General features: G+C 40.2%; 1 protein-coding gene and 1 long non-coding RNA gene across 11 annotated transcripts in view; one reads left to right on the forward strand and one right to left on the reverse strand.

Moving 5' to 3' along the window:
- LOC117945756 overlaps nucleotides 1–748 on the forward strand; it is a 14,817-nt gene extending 14,069 nt beyond the window's left edge. Inside the window, exon 3 of the long non-coding RNA XR_004656887.1 lies at nucleotides 738–748. This is a non-coding gene — a long non-coding RNA (uncharacterized LOC117945756). The remainder of the gene's footprint in view (nucleotides 1–737) is intronic.
- LOC117945720 (protein MTSS 1-like) overlaps nucleotides 1–8,809 on the reverse strand; it is a 52,852-nt gene that overhangs the window by 22,834 nt on the left and 21,209 nt on the right. The window lies entirely within an intron of this gene.

Genomic DNA, 8,809 nt, shown 5'->3' on the forward strand with positions numbered 1-8,809 from the left:
GTGAAAAATTTAAAGGGGTCTGAATACTTTCCGTACCCACTGTAGATAGATAGATAGATAGATAGATAGATAGAGAGAAGAGACAGTGTTATGGGTTAGGATGCTATCTGCCCAGTTTGTGGAAAGTTGTTCTGTTGCTCTCAGGATAAAGTGGCTGCTAACACACATCGTCTACTCGGTCTAGCACTAAGTGACCCCTGGATAGAAATAGCGCAATTGGCAGCTCCAGTTGTCACACACACACACACACACACACACACACACACACACACACTCACTCATGCACGTGCGCACACACACGCTTCAGACCGCTGGTCTGTCTGTGTGTGTGTGTGTGTGTGTGTGTCTGTCTGTCTGTGTGAGTCTGTCTAGTGGCATAGCTGGCTGTCAGTAGGAATAGCTGCTGTGTGACATGGTTGTTTCGGAGACTTGTAATTAGCCCTGCATCACTAACACTTTACCAGTTGAAAACACACACACTATACACTATGAGCTTGACTCTTTGGTGTATCTGTGTACCAACTGTGCTCAACTACTTTGAGAAAAAAGAGCAAATTTGGTCACAGAATTTTTAGACGTTTCATTGTTATGGCGTTTGCATACACCCAGCCCTAGCCAATCAACAATGTCCCAGAGCAGAAAAAATACAGTATCAAGCCAATGGATTGTCTTGCAGCTGTTAATTAATTCCCATAATACTAAGAAACCACTACTTTTCATATATATCCCTAACTAAGCTTTGTCTATTGGTCTGTGATATTTCAACATTCTGTGGGAACTTGGGTCTCAGTAGTCTATAAGGACATTTGTGACAGAGGTGATAGTTTTCTGTCTGTATGTGTGTGTGTGTGTGTGTGTGAGAGAGATAGTATGGCTATTTGATATTGAGCTGCCAAGTCTGTCTCTGTCCTCAACCCCCTTCCAGACTGTTCCTTGGAATGTCACACTGTGCTTTCACAGAGTGTGTGTCTGCGTGTGTGTTTTTGCATATTGTAAGGAAGCAGAAAAAGGACTATGGAAGGAAAGTAGATTAAGATGTATGTATTCAAAGCATACTGCAAAAAGGCACTCTTTACTTTAAAGTGTTCCTTATTAGTTCTCATTATGTATACAGTAAAGACCTCCTGTGTAAGCGAGATTGGTTAATTTTGGCTGTTGCAATTAACTCTCTTGCTAAACAAGCTTGCTACACAATTTTCCCCAAAGGCAGCAGGCAATGCAACTCATCCTCTCCACAGAAATAAATAAAGGTGGAAGGACAAAGTTCCTTCCTTTATCTTTATTTTTATACAAAAGGAGTACAGTTCTGGTTGCTATGAGAACTAGGGGTGGGAATCACCAGACGCCTCCCGATACAATATCATCACGATACTTATGCCAAGATACAATATTATTGCAATTTTAAACATATTGAAATATACTGCAATTTATAACCATTTTTCCAACTTCAGATTTTTCCCAATTTCAAATCTCCCCAAAAGGAATATTTGTCAACATATGTTTTATCTAAAAAGATACATTTCTCTGTTTGTTCATATCACTTCAATTGTATTGCTGAAAACTGGGATTGTCAAGCAGATAAACTGATCAACACATACTGTACATAATAAAAGATTGATACTTGGCACCTGCGTATCGATATAGTATTACCATTGAAAATATTACAATACTATGCTGTATACATTTTTCCCATCGCCCATAATAAGAACGTGATATGATTTAATGCAATCTGATCATTATCTATCAATAATGATGGCATCAATGCAGCAGGAAGCATTATGAAACCAGCAATATGACACTTTATGATTCTCACCATATGCTTATACTGGCAGTAAAATCTCAATGTACCAGTACTTTATTAGCAAAATGTTAGCACGTAGACCTAGGAAATATTAATGTATCATAACATCCTATTTCTTTTCTTCAAATATAACAGACAGACAGACAGACAGACAGACAGGCGCGCGCACACACACACACACACACACACACACACACACACACACACACACACACTCTTTAGCTGAGCAGTTGGTATACCCAGATGGAGCCACCCACATAGCACAGAAACAGGCTAGGGTTTCATTCAATGATTTATATTTCTGCTCTGTCAGTCTGGTAGGCTACTGTAAGTCTACAATTACATGTTTTAATAAACTAGAGGCCTAAGCTAAGTGAAAAATTGGTTTTAATGAATCTGGGACTGGAGGGAGCAGGGGGAAAAAAGTGAATAGAAGTAGGAGTGAATGAGTCAAAACATCTGATCAATAAATGATCTCAATAAATAACTCTACTATACAATTCCTACTGGGCTAAGGGGTTAGGATATGTGGGGATAGGAATCTGCATGGTCTCCAAGCTCTAGGGCTCATAATAGTCTGCTCTAATAGTTCGCTTCCTTGGGAACCAAGCTCACCTCTTCATTCATCATTAGCTGCTGACAGAAAGTCAGCTTGCCCTGTCCACACACACACACACACACACACACACACACACACACACACACACACACACACACACACACACACACACACACACACACACACACACACACACACACACACACACACACACACACACACACACACAGCAAATCTAGCCTCAATGGGCACAAATGCATGCAAACGTGTGGGCGAGCAAACACACACGCACCTGCTGCAGTGTGACCAATGCTGACACACAAAAACTCCGGACTGTCTGACTACAGCTCCTAACAGCTGTCATCCAAACACAGAATAAGGGAAAGAAGGACAGAGGGAAGAGAAGAAGATGAGCAGAGGTGTTGAAAGAAAAGAGGAGTGCGGTGGAGGACAAAATGATGAGGAGTATTTAATACTGTCCTGATACTGATACTGTAAGAATTCTGTAAGCAACGGGTTGGGGAAAAAAGGTTTCTTGTATTGAGACTTACTTTAGTTGAAATGTGTGTATCTTAAGTAGAGTTGTGTAGTAATATTATTGGTGCTATGTAAATTGATTTCTTTTTTTTACTCCTTATGAACATCTCTAAATTGCAGACTTTCATGGTGAAATGTTCATTTACTTTGTGTTGTATTGTAAGATATGTGTTGTAGCGATCAGCTGAGCACTATCTGGTTTTATTTAGTGATGTACATAGTCTAAATACCAGTGTTAAGCAGAAACTAAAACATCCACATTGATTTAAATGTGCTGACAGTAACCAAAGAATGGCATCAAAAGAACCAGCACTGAATTTGCAACATCAGCAAAAGTACAAGTATAATGACATTTTCAAACTCAGCCCTGACTTTACGGCCATGAACATGCATTTAAATGACATATACACTAATGAGGACTCTTAACCACTCACTACATTTTGACAGCCCTTTCTCTTACTACAGAGCACCATATTCACTGAATGCTGACAAGAGAGATAAGAGAGGAGGGTGGATTATTAGCCAGGTTTGAACCCATGATGTTGTTTGTCAATGGTTTGCATTATAGTCAAATGAGGGACCAAAACAACTGAGTGGCTTTATACAGATAGTGCATTAAGTGCTGGATGTGTAGCTTAGTGACAACATTCAACATACACCCTGTAGCAATCAATGTAGCAGTTTGTAATACTGACTGCAAGATATTTAAAATCTGGATTCTTTAAAATAACTCACTGTCAACTGTAGTTGTGAATGTGTGTCAGTGTGCCACTGCAATGCAGTGAGATGCATCCTGAATAGTAATGCATGAGACTCGTCTTACTCTTCTCTCCTTTACATTGCTCTCCTCTACGGAAGGCTGCATCACTCCCAATCTCCTCTCTACTCCTCGTGTGCTTCCATTTCTTACCTTTTCTGCCCTGATCTTGTTTCTTCTTATTATTCCCTCCCAATTTCTTCTACTGTTCTCATCCCACTCCTTTTTCTTTGTCTTCCAACTCACTTGGTCTCTTTGTCACTACCTTCCTGCACTTTTCACTCTATTCTATTAGATCAAAAATTGGTGTACGTCTAAGAGTGATGTATACAGAGATGATTTAGAGATGTAGAGTTTTTAAACAAAGAGCCTTGGAATGATGTACACTAAACAGAGCCGAGGTGGGCGCCCTGGCAGCTCACATGGTTGATTGTGCGCCCCATATACCGAGAGTCAGTCCTTACCGCAGTGGCCCAGGTTTGAGTCCGACCTGTGGCCCTTTGCTGCATGTCATCCACCCTTCCTATCTTCAGCTATCCTATCTAATAAAAGAAAAAAGCCCAAAAAATAAACTTGGAAAAAAAACAAGCCAAAAGCTGTTAACAGGAAGTGTGTCAGTGTGCCACTGTAGAGCTGCAGCCTGAATACTAATGAATGCTGTACAGAGTTCCAGCTAAATGTTTACAGTGTTGACATAATGCTTACTGCAAAGTGGAGAAAATGTGTCATAAAGAGTGGCGGAGGAGGGCTGCAGAGAAAGGAAAACAGAAAACAGGAAATATATATTATGTTGATTTTCCATTGTTAAGATAAAGGGGACAGGTAATTTGAGAGTGACAGTATGTCACCTCTGTGTGGTTCCGCAGAGTGAATGCTAACGATGTCTCGAAGACGCAGACACACAAGAAAAGATAGCTTACAAATGCACCCGTTGCTCTCTGCATCGCTTGCTTTCTCATTTCGATGCTAACCGAGTTCCTGTATCTCTACATCCCTCCCTGGTTATTCTCCTCCTCTTTCACCATTTCTGTCTCACAGCACTGTGGTATGAATGGATACTAAAGCAATGGATGGGAACCAAGTAAGATAACAACAATGCATTGCTCTCGTCTACAAAATGCCACCATCCTTTTCCTCTCACACTGTGTGGTGGGATGTGTGAGCTATTTCTCATCTTGCCCATTTTCTGCACATTCCTTCCTTTTTTTTTTTTACACAAAAAAAGTGATTTTGATTTACCCAATACATAGTCACTATCAATATTCTGCATCCAAAATCTTTTACTCGCACAATGATGACAATTGTACGTTGTGCATTTCTTGGGGTGCCTTCATAAAAATGCTTGTATAGACGTTCTCTTTTAGATGCTTTTGTGTCTACTGTTGGACGGCTGCTATTCTATAATTATAGTAAAACATGTTTGGCCACGGCTGTTTAATAAAACAGACGTTTGGGTAAAGCATGGCTAATAAGACTTAAAGCATTGATCATTTGGCCTACAGTCAGTGTAAAAGGTTTCTGAGGATGTTCGTGTTCCCCTTTATATTTTATAGCCCATGAGTTCTGGGACAGTGCAGCAAGACAATAATAGATTAGGAACTAAAAGAGGATGGCTCATAAGCAGACGAATAACGTATTGTAGTATGATCGCTAGAATTCACATGCTGCACAAGAGAATAAGTACAAGAGACAAAATATCAGGGTGGTCTCTCGACAGAAATCCCAAGCTAACCGTCTCCAGGCAGACTTATAAGCTAATTTATGCTAACTATCTTAGTGTACTATTACTGTACTCTGTCATGACTGCCCATGTTGGCTTCAGCTGGAGATTGCAATGCAAATGTAGGTCATTGTGGAATTCCATCCCCCTCTTCCCTTTATTCTACTGTATTTCTTTGATTTCGTCTTTTAAGCTCTTCTCTCCTTCTGATCTAGTTGTCTCTATTGTGTGCTCCAATCTTTCTGTGTTGAGTTTAGTTTTCTCTCTTTGAGGTTTCTTTCTGTACTGGCTTAGTCCTCTGCCCCCATTCCCCTCTGTGAATGTAGTACTATATTGTTAGCATGGTGCCTGAGTTAATCTAGTAAGCAGTCGGCCAGTTCAATGAACGGCCAAAGTTGGGACAGAAGTAAATGCTCAAAGAGAAGTGGTGAATGTCCCATGGGAAAGTACATGATGAAAATACAGCTTTTTGGATCATCATTTGAAAAATAGCAACATATTCTTAATAATAAAAACCCTGCATGGTCCCAAAGTCCCCGTTATCTAAAATGTTTTCCACATACATAAGCAGGTAACGGTTGATTATTACTGGGTCTTCAGAGCTGCATGTTTAGGGATAAAGTCAGTTATTGAATCTGAGATGGATTGATAGAGAGTGTGTATTACGCAAAATGCACAATCTCTGGTATGTACAGGCATTTAATGTTAGGCTGATTATACGGCCAATGGACTTTTAGACAACATAACGACCGGTGCCATTACATTTCAGCCTCATCTGCATTCAAGACCAACAAGTAACCTTGCAAAGCTTAAACACAATAACATCAGCTGTTGTAATAGAGCTGGCAATATCAGGTGTCATTCTCTGATAGTCAGTGCCTGCATGATGTTCTACACAGCATGTAACAGTTCTCCAGCAGCTGTGAGTCTCTGCCCAGATGACCAATTAAACCTCTGAACGAGGGGATTTAATTGTGTTATAAGATGACCAGAGAGAGAAAGAGCGAGAGAGAGGGAGATCATCACAGCGAGACAAAGAGACACAGAGAGAGCAAGAGAACGAGAGAAAGAATAGATTACCCTAGAGCCCACTCTTGCTCTTTTCCGGGCTCTGGTGCCCCACTTTCTCTCTAATCTTCCATTCTAGTCTGACACACATTCCACAGACCGATAGAAAGAATTTACTAGAAGCTCTACCAAAAAAAGCAATTTGCGGTGACGGGCCACATGCCCTATTCCAGACGTAAGAGATGCTGCCATCACCATTGGGGGGGGGTTAGTGATCCTGTTGTTGTGTGTTGTCTGTTGTTTGTCTATCGGATGAGCTGTATGGTGCAAGAGGAATTTCTGAAAGGATCAATTATTGTCCATCAATGAACTAAATCTATTGCTTTTTTTTGTAAGAGTAGTATTAGCATCCTTACTTAGGGTATGCAGAACGACAGAACTAAGAAGCAGTGGCAACAATAACTGCCACTTAAAACAATCAAACAATGAAACCCTAATGAAATGATGATGAAATGATATCAACATAAAAGCCAACATTAAAGCACGTTTTTTTTCATGTATTGGACAAATGAAAACTGACTTCAAATGACTTCTGACTGTCTGGTCAGAAGTGCGGCGCAGCGTCACAGCGGCATCTGGTCACAACGTGCAAAAAGTCTCATGTCACGGTTAATCATTTGCAGGTAAAAGGGACAGAGGTTCATATTTCCACTGCAATAACAACTGAACAAACTAAGGTCTGAATCACTGGGTCTGAGTCACGGTCATCTTGTATGCGGGACTAAAGCCACCTCCTAACTTGTCTTCATGTCTCTCATATTCAGATTCAATTTCAATTGTGTAATTCTTTATATTGTCAACAAGGCAGAGGTATTCAAGTCATCAATCATCTACATAGGTACACCATACTAGAATAAAACTATTGTAACCTTTAAAAAGTATCAGCATTAGATTGTTGTTGTAACAAAGTGTTTACCAGAAATGTTTTAGTGTTTCTATTAATTCGCCCTTATGCAAGAGGTTTACGTGGAAGCAACCGTTTTGAGGCTATTTCAACATAAGTCATAATGGAGTTCAGGGATGAGTGTGCACAAGGAGTGGCAATGTATCATTCTCTCTTCTGTCTAAGCCCAAGGGCAACAAGTGACAGGTTTCATAGAAGACGAAATTGTAGTAATCAGTTTTCTACATTGCAAAAATACCATATTACATAAATTACTGTTAATAGCTGTTATACAGTCACAGCAAACCAGATCGGGTGGAATCAGCCTAGACATCAAAGTGATGTCAACATTTGACCTTGACACTATAGGAAGATAGTCTTTTATGAAAGTGACTTTAAAAAGTGTGATGAAATTAAAACAAAAACATTGGTTGCTGTAGGGGAATCCACCCAGAAACACAATATAAAAAGTAAGAAGTTTTTCTCTAACAAAGTTAGAAAAAAGACTGTCAGACAGTCTGTGGCATAATTAAGAGATGCATGATGGAGAAAAGGTCCTAACCTAACTTACTTGAAACCAAACAGTCAATCAAAAATACTATGTTTGGCTTTTGCACATTAGTATGTGAATGGGCCTGTGGTCTCCACCTTTTCCTGTAGGGAGAGAGAATAGGAGGCCCTTGGTCTTGGAGATACAGGTGATAATTTAAACCAGACACACACTAGAGAGACTAAACTGTTTGTCAGTGCAACACAACACTCCCTTGTCTGCAATAATGAACACCAGATTACATACGCCATGTGTGCGTCTGAGCCTTTGCATGCATATGTGTGTGCATATGTGTGCTTGTGTATGTGTAAGAGCCCTCTATACTATCAACGAGTGAGTGAGGGGACATTTTCCACCCCAATGTCCCTCCCCCCCCCATCCACACACAGTGTTTTATGAAGTGTCTATGGGACGATAGGGAACAATCCAGACACTGACTGAAAGCTCACTGAGTCAACACTGACTGAGTAACTTGACTGGCCCTAACCATTACTTATGCATCTATCAACCAATACAATGGCTGTATTATCTCACACACTCAATGATGAATTCATACCTAACAAGTGACATGCTTGTTTAAAGTGACATGCTCGTTCAGCATATTTTATGACAAAAACATTCATTGAAATCATTTACCTAAATTCAGAACCTATAGCTTAAATTATTTCATAAAGAACTACAAGGCACATTTCACGCACAGCGTAAGGTCACCTTACCTTATTCTAAAAGAATAAAGTTTATTTCCCAGTGAATGGGAAGGACTGAAAGAAGTAACACTTCATCCAAGTTCACCTTCAATGGTCACGCTGCAGCAGATGGCACACCTGTCTAATTCCACACCAACAGGCTGATGATGGTATCCCGCTGTGCATGTGTGTTTCTGTCTTTGAGTGTGTGTGTGTGTGTGTGTGTGTGTGTGTGTGTGTGTGTGTGT

The sequence above is a fragment of the Etheostoma cragini genome, chromosome 6 (genome assembly GCF_013103735.1).
Source record: "Etheostoma cragini isolate CJK2018 chromosome 6, CSU_Ecrag_1.0, whole genome shotgun sequence".
NCBI classification, from domain to species: Eukaryota; Metazoa; Chordata; class Actinopteri; order Perciformes; family Percidae; genus Etheostoma; species Etheostoma cragini.